Source organism: Cervus elaphus, chromosome 25 (assembly GCF_910594005.1).
Source record: "Cervus elaphus chromosome 25, mCerEla1.1, whole genome shotgun sequence".
Taxonomy (NCBI): Eukaryota; Metazoa; Chordata; class Mammalia; order Artiodactyla; family Cervidae; genus Cervus; species Cervus elaphus.
This window is the reverse complement of record NC_057839.1, coordinates 62,598,653-62,613,561: the sequence shown is the minus strand read 5'-3', so window position 1 is coordinate 62,613,561 and position 14,909 is coordinate 62,598,653.

Sequence of the window (14,909 nt, the reverse complement as noted above, 5' to 3'; positions counted from 1 at the left end):
AGAGTCAAGGGTTGCACCCTCATCCTCAAGAGATGGATAGGTTGCCTCAAGAGGGTCAGCCCCATGTGTAAGGCATTAATTCCTTTTTTCTGATCATCCTGAGTCAGTGCTATCTTACCTGATCCTGAACGCACAACATCTTGCTCAGCACAGAGCCAGTTCAGGAAGCCACAAGGTCAGGTCTTCTGCCATGACTGATTCCCGGTCACCAGCCTGGGGGCAGAGTGCAGATCCATTCAGCCCTGGAAACAGCTCCAGGAGCTCTTCTGTCTGGCAGGCAATCTGTGGGATGTTTCAGATTCAGATTTTCTTCCATGAACATGTCTCACATACAATTTCCAAATTTGGAAATCACATATATTTCCAAATATACTCACTTGAACTGGCATTCTTCTCTGAGTGAAGTCCATCCTTCTCCCTAGGAACAGTTGGGAAGACTCGGGAATCCCTTAGCTTTTTTCCTATTCTCTCTTGATTGCCAGGTTAGCTACCACTAGCTCAGGACCGTTGTGCAATTTGCTCCATCTGCGGTCTACACTGGCTCTCCTGCGAGTGGCCACCTGCCACCCCGAGAGCTTCGCTTTGGCTGCTGCCACCTCCCCTCCTCCTCTGCTTCCAGCAGCCTTTCTTTCTTTTTTTTTAAAAAAAAATAGTTGTATTTATTTATTTTTGGTTGTGCTGGGTCTTCGTGGTGCACGGGCTTTTCTCTAGTTGCGGTGCTCAGGCTTCTCACTGCAGTGAGTCCCTTGTTGCAGAGCACAAGTTCTAGGGCACGCGGGTGTCAGGAGCTGCAGTAGGTGAGCTCAGTGGTTACAGCTCCCCAGCTCTGGAGCACAGGCTCAATGGTTGTGGTGCAGGGGCTTCACTGCTCTACAGCATGTGAGATCTTCCCAGACCAGGGATTGAACCCGTGTCTCCTGCACCGGCAGGCGAATTCTTTACCACTGGGCCAGCAGGCGAGCCCCACCAGCCTTTCTTGAGCTACAGGCGCCAGGCCAGCTCACACTCCCACTCTAACACGAGGTGCATCACTGAAGTTTCATTCCCTGACCCGAGATCTCTGTCTTCCCCGGTTGGTTGACAGTGGCTCCATCTACTGCCTTCAAAGGAACCCCCCCTTCAACTCCCAATCCCTCCCTCTTTGAGGAGGTTTGCCTGGTGGTCCCCTAAAAGAAATTTCACTGAAATGTTACAGTTCATCATTCGCCTTTCCCCAGACCTGAGTTATTTAACCCATGAGTAGGATATCAGCCTAGATCGTTCTTAGCCAAGTCCAGTGTGGTTCCTGTTACAGACTCCCATTTGCAGGTGAAGCTGAGTCCTGCCCATCTGTTCAGGTATCTCCAGACTTGTAGCTCCCGATGGTCAGAGGGAGTCTACTTGAGCCGGAACACTGACACACATACTCACGTGCCCCCCTGCAGGACCAGTGATGGCCAGCTCAAAGAAGTCTGAATCCACAGAAGAGGGACTCTTCTAAAGGAACAGAAGAGTCCTAACCTCTAACTGAGATGAAGTTCGACTAAAATCATCGACATCAGTTCAGTTCAGTTCAGTCACTCAGTCGTGTCTAACTCTTTGCAACCCCATGGACTGCAGCACGCCAGGCTTCCCTGTCCATCACCAATTCCTGGAGCTTGCTCAAACTCATGCCCATTGAGTCGGTGATGCCATCCAACCATCTCATCCTCTGTCACCCCCTTCTCCCACCTTCAATCTTTCCCAGCATCAGGGTCTTTTCCAGTGAGTCAGTTCTTCACATCATGTGGCCAAAGTATTGGAGCCTTAGTGTCAGCATCAGTCATCCCAATGAATATTCAGGACTGATTTCCTTTAGGATTGACTGGTTTTCCTTTAGCATTGCCTTTAAGATTTACTGAGCATGGCCCTGCCCGTCAGAACAAGACCCAGTTTCCCCTACAGTCAGTTTCTCCCATCAGGAAGCTTTCATAAACTTCTTATCCTTATTCATCAGAGTGCAGATAGAATGAAAACCATAATCACAGAAAATTAACCAAACTGATCACACCACAGCCTAGTCTAACTCAATGAAACTATGAGAGCCACGCTGTGTAGAGCCACCCAAGATGGATGGGTCATGGTGGAGAGTTCTGACAAAACGTGGTCCACTGGAGAAGGGGATGGCAAACCACTTCAGTATTCTTGCCTTGAGAACCCCATGAACAGTATGAAAAATCATCAATATAGCCATCCCCAAAGAGAGCACTTGGACGTCTGGACATGTCCTGGTAAAGTGTCCATGATCAAGGACTTCACAGTGATGGCAGGACGTGCTTTGTGTTTGCATGACCAAGAGATGCTTTGGGGTGGCAACCCTGGAACAAAGGACCGCATGGCCTCAAAAGAAGATTCTGCTAGCTGCTTTAGGTGTAAGGTTAGGCTGTTGATTTGTTGTTCTCTGGTTTCTTGAGGTAGGCTAGATTCCAGTTGAGATCTCTTTCCAAACAGAGAACTTCTCAGGCTTCTCACGTCAGTCTCTCAAGAGTCCCAACAATGAAGACTCCGTCAGAAGTTGCAAATGGCCAGCCCAGGCCTGGGATCCAGCAGGCGTCGTGTGTCTCCTGACTCCCAGCCCACTTCACTTACCCTTGAATCTGGTATGGGCCATGATCTGGGTGCCTCAGTCACACTTTCTGCCCTCGGGGGTTGTTGGCCAAGGGGATGGGGTCCCTGGGGAGCGGGCCACATGGCGAGGCACACCAGAGCGTGAGCCTCCACCCTCGCGGCAAATGCCAATTTCTTCTCCTCGAGCCCCTTCCTGCTCTGGAAAGCCATCAGACTAACAGCCCTTGTGGGCATGGCCAAGCCTTGGTTGCCTGCCCATTCTCAGCACCCTTGGCCAAGTACTGACATTGCCTGGGCACTTGGCCTTTGCTGTTGCTGCCACCAGCCTCTCTCTCCCTCTTGCCGCTGTGTCCACCTGTGCCGGACCAGGCAGGGCTGCCCCTTGACCGTTCCAAAATATCTCTACTCTTCTGAGCTCTCCCTGCCCTCCAGCAGTGGAAGTTACAGAAGGCCATCTTCCCCATCATTTTAGTGTCCGCCCACTTGACCCTCGAGGATCTGGGGTGGGGGAGAATGGTCGTGTCTGCTCTGAGCCTGCGTGGGACAGATCCCAGCCTGTCCCTTTGGAGCCCTTGATACATGTTTTTAGAGAATTAGGGAAGATGCCAGCACAGAGCCAAGCTGTGGCTCCGTCTGTTCCTGTATTGTATATGCCTCAGCAGCCCGCGTATCGGTGGCCGCCTCTCTCAAAGCATATTGTAATCTTCTGTTTTCGGCAAGCTTCTTGCCAGAGTCCTGTGTCATCTCCAAACAGCCTTGTGAATCGCCTTGTGGCTTTGGTCCAGAGAGCTGTGCAGGCTAATTGCCGCATCGATGCTAAGTGTAGGGAATAGCATCTGGGGTATTTAGCCTTTATTAATTGTCCCAGAGTAATTAATGTATGTATTTATTCATCCATTGCAGGAGCACTCATTGTAAATCTACTGGGATCTAGGCTAAATGATAAGGAGGGTGCAGCTAAGTTTGAGACAAGTTTCCTATGTTCTGTAGCTTCTGATCCAGATGGCCAGGTTCACATGGAAATACGTGGAGCCATCCTTGCCTCCATCCTCACTAGCTGTGTGACCCTGGGGAACTCTTTGAAAGCCTCTGGGAATCAGTTTCCTCAGCGAAATGGAAATTTAAAATATGTGGGAGACGTTTCTGGAGGTCTAGTGGCGACGACTCCACAATTCTACTGCAGTGGGCAGGGCTTCCATCACTGTTTGGGGAACTAAGATCCCATAAGCCATGCGGCATGGCCAAAAATAAAATAAAATAAAATAAAAACCTAGAGAAAGGACAATTCAATCATTGTGATTTGTACAGCAATAAAGAAAATAAAGGGTTTACTCTAAAAATAAGAATAAAATAAAATTTATGTGAAAATGGCAGATTTTCCAGAACAGTCTCAGAAGGCACCATCACAGGTGCTGCCTCACCTTACCGAGAGCACACATCCTTGTGGGCACAGCTCAACTAGGTGGGTCTTGGGGGGGCTGATGCAGTGAGGTCCCAGGACTCATCCTGACCCCCCAAGATGCTGTGAAAACCACCCACAGGCAAATTCCCAGGCAGGATGGTCTTGATCTTTGGCTGGGGTTTCTCTGGAACTAACAGACATCATTGGGTACCTGCTATTGGCAAAATCCTGTGTGTTCTTCCTAAAGAGAGTGAGCTGGTGGGGAGAGCCTAGCTCCGTCCTCACTGAGCTGAGTGCTTTTTCAAGGGGATGGACACACCCCTGGGGCAAGTGACTCAGAGAGCAAAGTACTGAGGAGGTGAGTGAGGACCCCAGGAACCCTAAATCTTGGGCTTCTACCCTGTAGCATGGCACCTATGTTCTCCCATGTGACTTTAGGGTTGAAGCTAAATAATCTAAAGATAAAGAATTCCACTGGACCTTGGAGCAGGAGGAACATTGCAAGGGTTGAAGTGAGTGAGCTGGACAAGAAATGTTGTAACTCTGTGTTCTCAAACTTGAGCTATATATGGACTCTACAAAAATATTTTGACCCTGCAGGGTTGACTTAAACTCTTTTTATTGTAAAACTATTTAAATATAAGCCTAAAACTGGGTGTAAATATTTAGGATTATAGCCTAGCAGATTTATGGCTGATACATGGATGAAAACAGGAAAGTAATAACATTCACATCTAATATGATTTTTTTTTTTTGGATGGGTGCTGTTTTCTTGAAACTAAATTACTTACAATGGACTTAAGGAGAGATTTATGGTTTCTTCTTGTCAACTTGTCTTAAGACTTTCCCCAGGATGGGCCACCGTTTGAGTGACTATCGCTGTGAACAGTCTGTTGTGTGGAGGTTAAAATCACAGATGTCAAAGCCTGAAGTTCCTGTTCAGGACTTAGTGGCCTTGATCAGGTTACTTAATTCTCTATTCCTTGCTGTCTTCATCTGGAAAATGAAGAATGAAAAGGTAGTGCTTACCTCTTCGGGCTTTAGTAAGAATGAAAGCACATGAAGGATGTATGTGTGTGAAGGAAGCATGTGCTCAGTCGTGTCCAACTCCTTGAGACCGCATGGTCTGTAGTCCACCAGGCTTCTTTGTCCATGAGATTCTCCAGGCAGGAATAGTGGAGTGGGTTGCCATGTCTTCCTTCAAGGGATCTTCCTGACCCAGGAATTGAACCCATGTCTCTTGCATCTCCTGCATTGGCAGGCAGATTCTTTATCACTAGCACCACCTGGGAAAACTGTATGTGCATAAATGATATACATAAAACACTTAGAAGAGTCTCTGGTATAGGGTATTAAGCAAGGACACAATTAGTGCCAATTATGACTTTTAAATGTTCTTTAATTCTTATTTTATGTTTTAATTTTTAAAGTCAAATTTTTACATTGGAGTAGCTTTACGGAAGTTGGAAAGACAATAAGAATTTCCATACACCCATCACCTAGTTTCCCTTAGTGTCAGCTTCTGACCCGGCCGTAGTGTATTTGCTACCAAAGCACAACACTGGTACTTTACTAATAACCACACTCCTGACTGTTTTTACACTGATGTCCTTTTTATTTCCGAGATTCCATATTTCTTCCATTCAGTCCCCTCTTGCCTGTGACAGTTTCTCGGTGTGGATGAATTATTTTAAAGAATCCTTAATGCATTTTATTTATTTACTTTGATTAATTTTTATTGGAGTACAGTTGTTTTGCAGTACTGTTAGTTTCTACCGTACCGAAGAATGAAGCAGTCATCCATAGATAGACATCTCCTCCCTTTTGAACTTCCTTCCCATTCAGGTTCCCACAGAGCACTGGGTAGACTTCCGCATGCTACACAGCATATTCTCATGAGTTATCTGTTTTATGCATAGTATCAGTAGTGTATATTTGTCAATTCCAACCTCCCGATTCCTCCAACCTCCTTGTCCCCCTTGGTATCCATATATTTGTTCTCTACATCTATGCCTCTATTTCTGCTTTGCAAATAAGGTCATCTATACCATTTTTCTAGATTCCACACATACGCATTAATATACAATATTTGCTTTTCTCTTTCTGATTTGCTTTGCTCTGCATGACGGTCTCTAGGTCCATTCATGTCTCTTCAAATGACCCAATTTCATTTTTATGGCCGCGTAATATTTCATTGTATATATGTACCATATCTTCTTTATTCATTCCTCTTATTTATTCATTCATTCATTCCTTTATTCATTCTTCCTTTATTCATTCCTTTATAACATTCTTCTATTTATAAACATTTAGTTTGTGTCTGTGTCCTGCCTATTGTAAATAGGGCTGCTATGAATCTTGGGGCATGAGTGTCTTTTTGAATTATGATTTTCTCTGGGTATACATGTGGTCTCACTTTAAATCAATGATGTGTTATCTCCAGAAGCCAATTAACAAGTAACTGGTCCCCCAAATCATGAAATCTAAAAAATACCTTTTCATTAAAAACGTTATCCTTCTGTATTTGCCGCTGTTCTGGTTGCCCTTGATTTGTCCCACGTGGCAGAGCTGGCACTGTTCTTGCCCCATGTTTTTCTGTTCACACCACTGTAAACGCTCCACGCGGTCTATGCCAGGACTCTGCTGTTCGTCTTGCACGGACATAAACCCAACAACAGACACCCCGCCTGAACGCGTGTGGTCCTACCTCATCATCATCCAGATAATGACAACAGTACTTTTTAGAAAGATGATAAATATATCAAGCACATAAAATTCTATGGGATTTAGGTCCTGTTTGAAATAACTTGTTACACAAATTCAGAGACAAAAAGCAGATAATGTTGTCTGAGTGAATAGCCAAGGTCTTTGAAGTATTGTCTAAGAAACTTCAAGATGCTGAAGATCAAGCTGAGCCCTTTAAGAATGGTATTTTTAAATCCTCAGTGCCCACCTACGGTGGGACATCTTTAGGGTGGGAAACTGCGGTTTAGAAATGAATTTGTCAAGCGTCACTGAAGGAAATGAAAGAACCCAGATTATCTGGGTCACTGGCCTGTAAAGCCGTGGTTCTCACCCTTTATTTCAAGGCCTTTCCTGGGAAGGATGCGGAAGAGTAACACGTAAGTGGAAACTGATATGATCTTGGTTTTAAAGACTAAAGCAAACCTGTTGCGTCTGTCCTTTGCCCACCAGCAGGGCAGTCTTTGTGTCAGACCACAGCACTGAGCAGGAGAGAGCAAATTCCCAAGTTACTTCTTTAATCATCTAACTGTCCCTCCTCCCAGCCCCCGCTTGCAGTAACCACAAATCAGATCTCCTTCTACGAATGTGTCTATCTGTTTTTGAAGCCTGTTGACCTACAACACTATGTTAGCTCCTGCTACATGACAAGGTGATCAGATATTTCTATATATTAATATTACTAAAGGATCACCGTGATAAGTCTAGTTACCATCTGTCACCACCAAATTCCCAAATTTGAGGTAAAACAAAGGGAGAAGGAGAAGATAATGATCTTAACGTAGTTATGAGCGCATCTGATATTAAGTCAGCTTAAAGCTGGTCACAGTCAGTGTTCCAGAAATCCATGTTGAAAAGTGATCATCAACCTTCAGTCATATGGAACTGAGGTTCTACATCATTCATTGTAATTCCTAAAGCATGAAGATGGAGATTTTTTGGTGACTATTGACTGGGAACTATTACAAAATGATAACAAATATCATTCTGTGTGCATGCATGCCAAGTTGCTTCATTGGTGTCTGACTCTTTGCGACCCTATGGACTGTAGCCCGCCAGGCTCCTCTGTCCATGGATTCTCCAGGCAAAAATACTAGAGCGGGGTGCTATGCTCAAACCCTGGGTCTCTAGGGTCTCCTGCATTGGCAGGTGGGTTCTTAACCACTAGAACCACCTGGGAAGCCCAAACATTGCTTTACTGCTAATAAAAACTACACTTAAAACAATATGGGCCTGCTTTAAAAAGTTAAGAATGACTTACAGCAGTGTAGTTCTGTTATGGCATCAAAAGCCATGGTTCAGAATTTTCTACAGGTTGACTTTGACCCTGCTGCTACAACTGAGATATTGGATTTTTTACTTCCCTGCCTAAAACTTTTCCAACCAATAATCTCAATTGACCTGTATTGTCTACCTCAGGGCAGGAGCTCATCAACATTAGGAAAGAAATATGAGGTTTTTTATGGTTCTCCTCTTAAAACCCTGCTGTACAGAAGGCTATTTTTACTTTATTTTTTTCCCCTTGATATTTCTTTGTTAGTTTTTTCTTTCTTAGCAAGAATATAACTTGTTACTCTCAGTCTCTGACCAGCTGAAAATGTACTGTTAGGCTTATTGAGGTTGTCATTAATTCAGATAGAAGATTGGCAATTTCTCCTCATTCTGCTATCTTTAACTTGAATAACCATAGCAAGACCACTGAAGGAGGAGGTTTTATTTCATTTGGAAAGGGTCTGAAAAAAATTCCAGCTTCCACAAATAAAAGACACATTGCATAGGTGATGGCTGAATGTATTTTCAGTTTACACAACAATGATTTTATCTGCAGCCGGAGAGATATCTGACCATGGGATGTTGAAACTGCAGTGGCTGTAAGACAATGCCATCTTTAGATTTCATTCCTTAAAATGAAAAGAAAATCATCGAGAGGGGAAAATTAAGAAAACTGTCGAAGAAAGACCCCATACCCCCACCTCAAATCCATGCTTTTCTGGGAGAGTTCTTTACTGTCATCAGGGAGCTGCTCCTTCGTAGAGTCTATAAATTATTCTAGACTGCAGCCTTTCTCTTCTTTCCTGATGTTTGTTCAACCCTGTTAACCATTGGGGCGAGCACAAATGGGAAAAATCTGGACAACCTGACTCATCCTGAAATGTGGATGCAAACATCTTCCCGGCAGGGTTGTCAGATAAAATACAGCAGCAGATGTGAAAAAATAATGCTGAAGATCAGGCTCCTGGAATGTAAGTGTGGCTTCATGTGAGAAAACCTATTAATATAAGTGTGTTTCAACACGAAATGAGAAAAATTATATGATTTTCTTCATAGGTCAAAAAATATTTACCAGGCCCCAAACTGTTCATAAAGTAGATGGCAAGATACTTTGTTATAAGATACGAGATATAAAATACCACACATGTATTTTATATGGGCTAATCACATGTGTGTGTACATATCACGCAATCAGTTACTATATGTGCATATCATGTAATATTACACACATGTCAGTCACATGTATATGCACACATCACTATATTATACACACTATAATATACACACACATCACTCTATTCCACACCTGTAAGTCACATAAGCCTATCACTGAATCAGAACAATGGCCAGCATCATATTTGATGGTGAAATATTAGAACAGGTTACTTGTTTAACAGTTTTATTTATTTTTGGCTGTGCCGGATCTTCGTTGCTGCGCAGGCTTTTCTCTAGCTGTGGTGAGTGAGAAGCTGCTCGCTAGTTGCGGTGCTCCGGCTCCTCATTGCAGCGGCTTCTCCGTTGCGGAACACGGGCTCTAGGACGCATGGGCCTCTGTCGTTGCAGTTCCCCGGCTCTAGAATGTGGGCTCAGTAGCGGGGGTACGGGGGCTTAGTTGCTCCGAGGCATGTGGGATCCTCCCCGACCAGGGATCGGACCCCTGTTTCCTGCATTGGCAGGTGGGTTCTTTTACCACTGAGCCACCAGGAAGCCCCTAGAACAGACTACTTTAATCACTACCATTTAACCTTGTTCCGGAAGTACTACTTAATAAAATTAGAGAGAAATTTAAACTAGAGTGCTATATCCCAGTAAGACAAAAGCAATAATCACTTTCAGATGATCTGATTATCTACCTGGAAAACCCAACAAAACCCCATGGAATAACTCTTACAAACGATAAGATAAGTGAGTAAATTGTCTAGTTACAAAATGAGCTACAAAAAGCTATAGCATTTTTACTAACAAATTAGTATAAAATATTGTAGAAGCAGAACAATACCAGAAAAATGACACAGACACCTGCGTACCCACCATCTGGCTTAAGAAATTTTTAAAAGCTGCTGATACGGTTGGAGTTCTTTGTATTTCCCTCCTGATCACCTCCTTGTCCCAGAGGTAATCCTCAGCATGGATCTGATGTGTGTCATTTTTGTGCAGTTTGAATACAAGCATCATTTTTTGTTGTATGAAAGCAAAAAGTCATTGTGCTTTGCAGATATTGCATTTTTCACAAAAGGTTTGTGGCAGCCCTGTGTTGTCAGATGATGGTTAACATTTTTTAGCAATAAGGTATTTTTTAATTAAAATATATACATTGTTTTACAGATATAATGCTATTACATACTTAGTAGACTACAGTATAGTATAAACATATTTTTTATGTGCACCAGGAAGTCAAAAAATTCATGTGACTCATTTTATTGTGGTGGTCTGGAACCAAACCCATAATATCTCTGAGGTATACCTGTGCTTTCATTAAATTATACAAGCTTCTAAATTCTATTACTGTTGGTTTGATGTCCACTGAAATGGCATGCTACTGGAAGGGTTCTTTATCAAGCTTGCCTGTTTGGGTCAGCATCATGCTTGCAGGGCTCCCTGAAGTGGATGCCTGGGACTCGGGTACACGCATCTCATTGCTATGCACTATTCCAGTGCATATATATGTATGGCTTTACTTAGCCCATCATTTGCTGTCATGAACTCTCATGTACATGTTCCTTTTCACAAATGTGAGTGCTGCTGCAGACCCCAGGGATCTAGAGTGTGTACCAGGAATGGGCTGAATCCATATCTTCATCTTTTCTAGACAGAACCCCATTGCACTCAATTCTTGTTTGTATCAGAAGGATATACAAGTGTTCATTGCTTCTATATCCTCATTTTGATCAACCCATTTTTTTTAACTCAATCACCAATAAATAGAAAATATAATAGAAATACAACATCCCATTCACAATAGCAGTGTTCAAATTGTTAGGAACAAAGTTAACAAGCCACACGGGGCAGAAACTATGTGAACACTAAAACACTTTTAAAAAAAAGAATACATAGACTTGAGTAAATAAAGAATGACAGATACAGTTTCATAAAGTGGAAAGATAAAATTTTTTATCTAAATTATTCTATGAATTCAGAACCTAATGTCATTTTCCCCCAAGTATTTAAATAGACTATATGTAAGAAAGCAGCCATGATTTTTTTTAAGAAATCTGAAAGGGGCTAAAACTAGTCCTATTGTTGTTGTTCAGCCACTAAGTTGTGTCCTACAGGTATTTAAGTTATTTTACTGCACATTTAAATGCAGGAAAAGAAAGAATGCTCGAAGAATCCCAAAGAATGCTCAGACTACCGCACAATTGCATTCGTCTCACATGCTAGTAAGGTAATGCTCAGAATTCTCGAAGCCAGGCTTCAGCAATACATGAACCGAGAACTTCCCGATGTTCAAGCTGGTTTTAGAAAAGGCAGAGGAACCAGAGATCAAATTGCCAATATCCACTGGATCATTGAAAAAGCAAGAGAGTTCCAGAAAAACATCTATTTCTGCTTTATTGACTACGCCAAAGCCTTCGACTGTGTGGATCACAATAAACTGTGGAAAATTCTGAAAGAGATGGGAATACCAGACCACCTGACCGACCTCTTGAGAAACCTATATGCAGGTCAGGAAGGAACAGTTAGAACTGGACATGGAACAACAGACTGGTTCCAAATAGGAAAAGGAGTATGTCAAGGCTGTATATTGTTACCCTGCTTATTTAACTTCTATGCAGAGTACATCATGAGAAATGCTGGACTGGAAGAAGCACAAGCTGGAATCAAGATTGCCGGGAGAAATATCAATAACCTCAGATATGCAGATGACACCACCCTTATGGCAGAGAGTGAAGAGGAACTAAAAAGCCTCTTGATGAAAGTGAAAGAGGAGAGTGAAAAAGTTGGCTTAAAGCTTAACATTCAGAAAACTAAGATCATGGCATCTGGTCCCATCACTTCATGGGAAATAGATGGGGAGACAGTGGAAACAGTGTCAGACTTTATTTTGGGGGGCTCCAAAATCACTGCAGATGGTGACTGCAGCCGTGAAATTAAAAGACACTTACTCCTTGGAAGGAAGGTTATGACCAACTTAGACAGCATACTAAAAAGCAGAGACATTACTTTGCCAACAAACGTCCGTCTGATCAAGGCGATGGTTTTTCCAGTGGTCATGTATGGATGTGAGAGTTGGACTATGAAGAAAGCTGAGCGCCGAAAAATCGATGCTTTTGAACTGTGGTGTTGGAGAAGACTCTTGAGAGTCCCTTGGACTGCAAGGAGATCCACCAGTCCATCCTGAAGGAGATCAGTCCTGGGTGTTCATTGGAAGGACTGATGCTGAAGCTGAACCTCCAATACTTTGGCCACCTCATGCAAAGTGTTGACTCATTGGAAAAGACCCTGATGCTGGGAGGGATTGGGGGCAGGAGGAGAAGGGGACGACAGAGGATGAGATGGCTGGATGGCATCACCGACTCAATGGGCATGAGTTTGAGTAAACTCCGGGAGTTGGTGATGGACAGGGAGGCCTGGCGTGCTGCGATTCATGGGGTCGCAAAGAGTCGGACATGGCTGAGCGACTGAACTGAACTGAACTGAAATGATGACTCTAGAAAAAGACTCAAGTGTACAAGAAAAAAATGGCAAGTCAATTATCGGATAAAAGATGTATTTTATAAATATTAATTGGCATTTTTGGCTAATGATTTAGAAATAAACAAATTTGGATCTCTACCTTACAATTTACCTGCACATGCAGTTCAGAAGAATTAAATATTTTAATGTGAAAAATAAAGCTAAAATGATTGGACAAAAGCTTTGGTCATTATGTCTGTGGTCCTGGGCTTGAAAGTTCAGTTCATGTCTTTTAATTTCATGGCTGCAATCACCATCTGCAGTGATTTTGGAGCCCCCAGAAATAATGTCTGACACTGTTTCCACTGTTTCCCCATCTATTTGCCATGAAGTGATGGGACCAGATGCCATGATCTTAGTTTTCTGAAAGTTGAGCTTTAAGCCAACTTTTTCACTCTCCTCTTTCACTTTCCTCAAGAGGCTTTTTAGTTCCTCTTCACTCTCTGTCATAAGGGTGGTGTCATCTGCATATCTGAGGTTATTGATATTTCTCCCGGCAATCTTGATTCCAGCTTGTGCTTCTTCCAGTCCAGCATTTCTCATGATGTACTCTGCATAGAAGTTAAATAAGCAGGTACAGCCTTGACATACTCCTTTTCCTATTTGGAACCAGTCTGTTGTTCCATGTCCAGTTCTAACTGTTCCTTCCTGACCTGCATATAGGTTTCTCAAGAGGTCGGTCAGGTGGTCTGGTATTCCCATCTCTTTCAGAATTTTCCACAGTTTATTGTGATCCACACAGTCAAAGGCTTTGGCATAGTCAATAAAGCAGAAATAGATGTTTTTCTGGAACTCTCTTGCATTTTCGAGAAAGTAGGAACTACCAAAGAGAAGGTTTGACTATATCAAAATGAAAAATTTTAGTTCAGTGATAAAACCTATGTCTATGAACAAAAAGAATAGGAAAATTATTAAAAAAGGATTAATCATTGAAACATATAGAGTTTCTATGGATATAAGGAAAAGAAACACCATGAGAGAAAAAACAATCCAAGTTCACAAACAAGAAATTTATAAAAGACAAACTGTAACAAAGTCAGTAATTAAAAGGTGTATTAAAGCAATAAAATACCAAAGAATGGCAAAGTTGTGAGAAATGACAATTATAAACTCACTGCACACTTTTGGAAGGAAATCCGTATGTGTTTGTAAGGCTAAACTGTGCACACTGTTGACACAGAAGTTCCATTTCCAGAAATTCATCATCAGGGAAATAGAGGCAGGAGTAAACATGTGGGCAACAGAGCGTGGAATGAGAGCTTGCACACCGGTCATCAGACAGGCCAGGTTTCAATCCCAGGAAGATGACTTTTAAACTTGGCCTCTTCATGAGTCTACTTCAGTTCATTTCAGTTCAGTCACTCAGTTGTGTCCAACTGTTTGCGACCCCATGGACCACAGCACACCAGACCTCCCTATCCATCATCAACTCCTGGAGTTTACTCAAACTCATGTCCATTGAGTTGGCGATGCCATCCAACCATCTCATCCTCTGTCATCCCCTTCTCCTCATGCCTTCAATGAGTCAGCTCTTTGCATCAGGTGGCCAAAATATTGGAGTTTCAGCTTCAACATCAGTCCTTCCAATGAACGCCCAGGACTGATCTCCTTTAGGATGGACTGGTTGGATCTCCTTGGAGTCCAAGGGACTCTCAAAGTCTTCTCCAACACCACAGATAATAATTTATCACTCCCTAGAGGCCCAAGGTTAGGGGCAGCGGCCGAGAGGAGCTACCCCATGTTCAAGGTCAGGAGGGGCGGCCGTGAGGAGATACCCTTCATCCAAGGTAAGGAGCAGCGGCTGTGCTTTGCTGGAGCAGCCGTGAAGAGATACCCCATGTACAAGGCAAGAGAAACCCAAGTAAGACAGTAGGTGTTGCAAGAGGGCATCAGAGGGCAGACACACTAAAACCATAATCACAGAAACTAGCCAATCTGATCACAGGACCACAGCCTTGTCTAACTCAATGAAACTAAGTCATGCCATGTGGGGCCACTCAAGACGGCCAGGTCATGGTGGAGAGGTCTGACAGAATGTGGTCCACTGGAGAAGGAAATGGCAAACTACTTCAGTATCCTTGCCTTGAGAACCCCATGAACAGTATGAGAAGGCAAAATGATAGGACACTGAAAGAGGAGCTCCCCAGGTCGGTAGGTGCCCAATATGCCACTGGAGATCAGTGGAGAAATAACTCCAGAAAGAATGAAGGGATGGAGCCAAAGCAAAAAC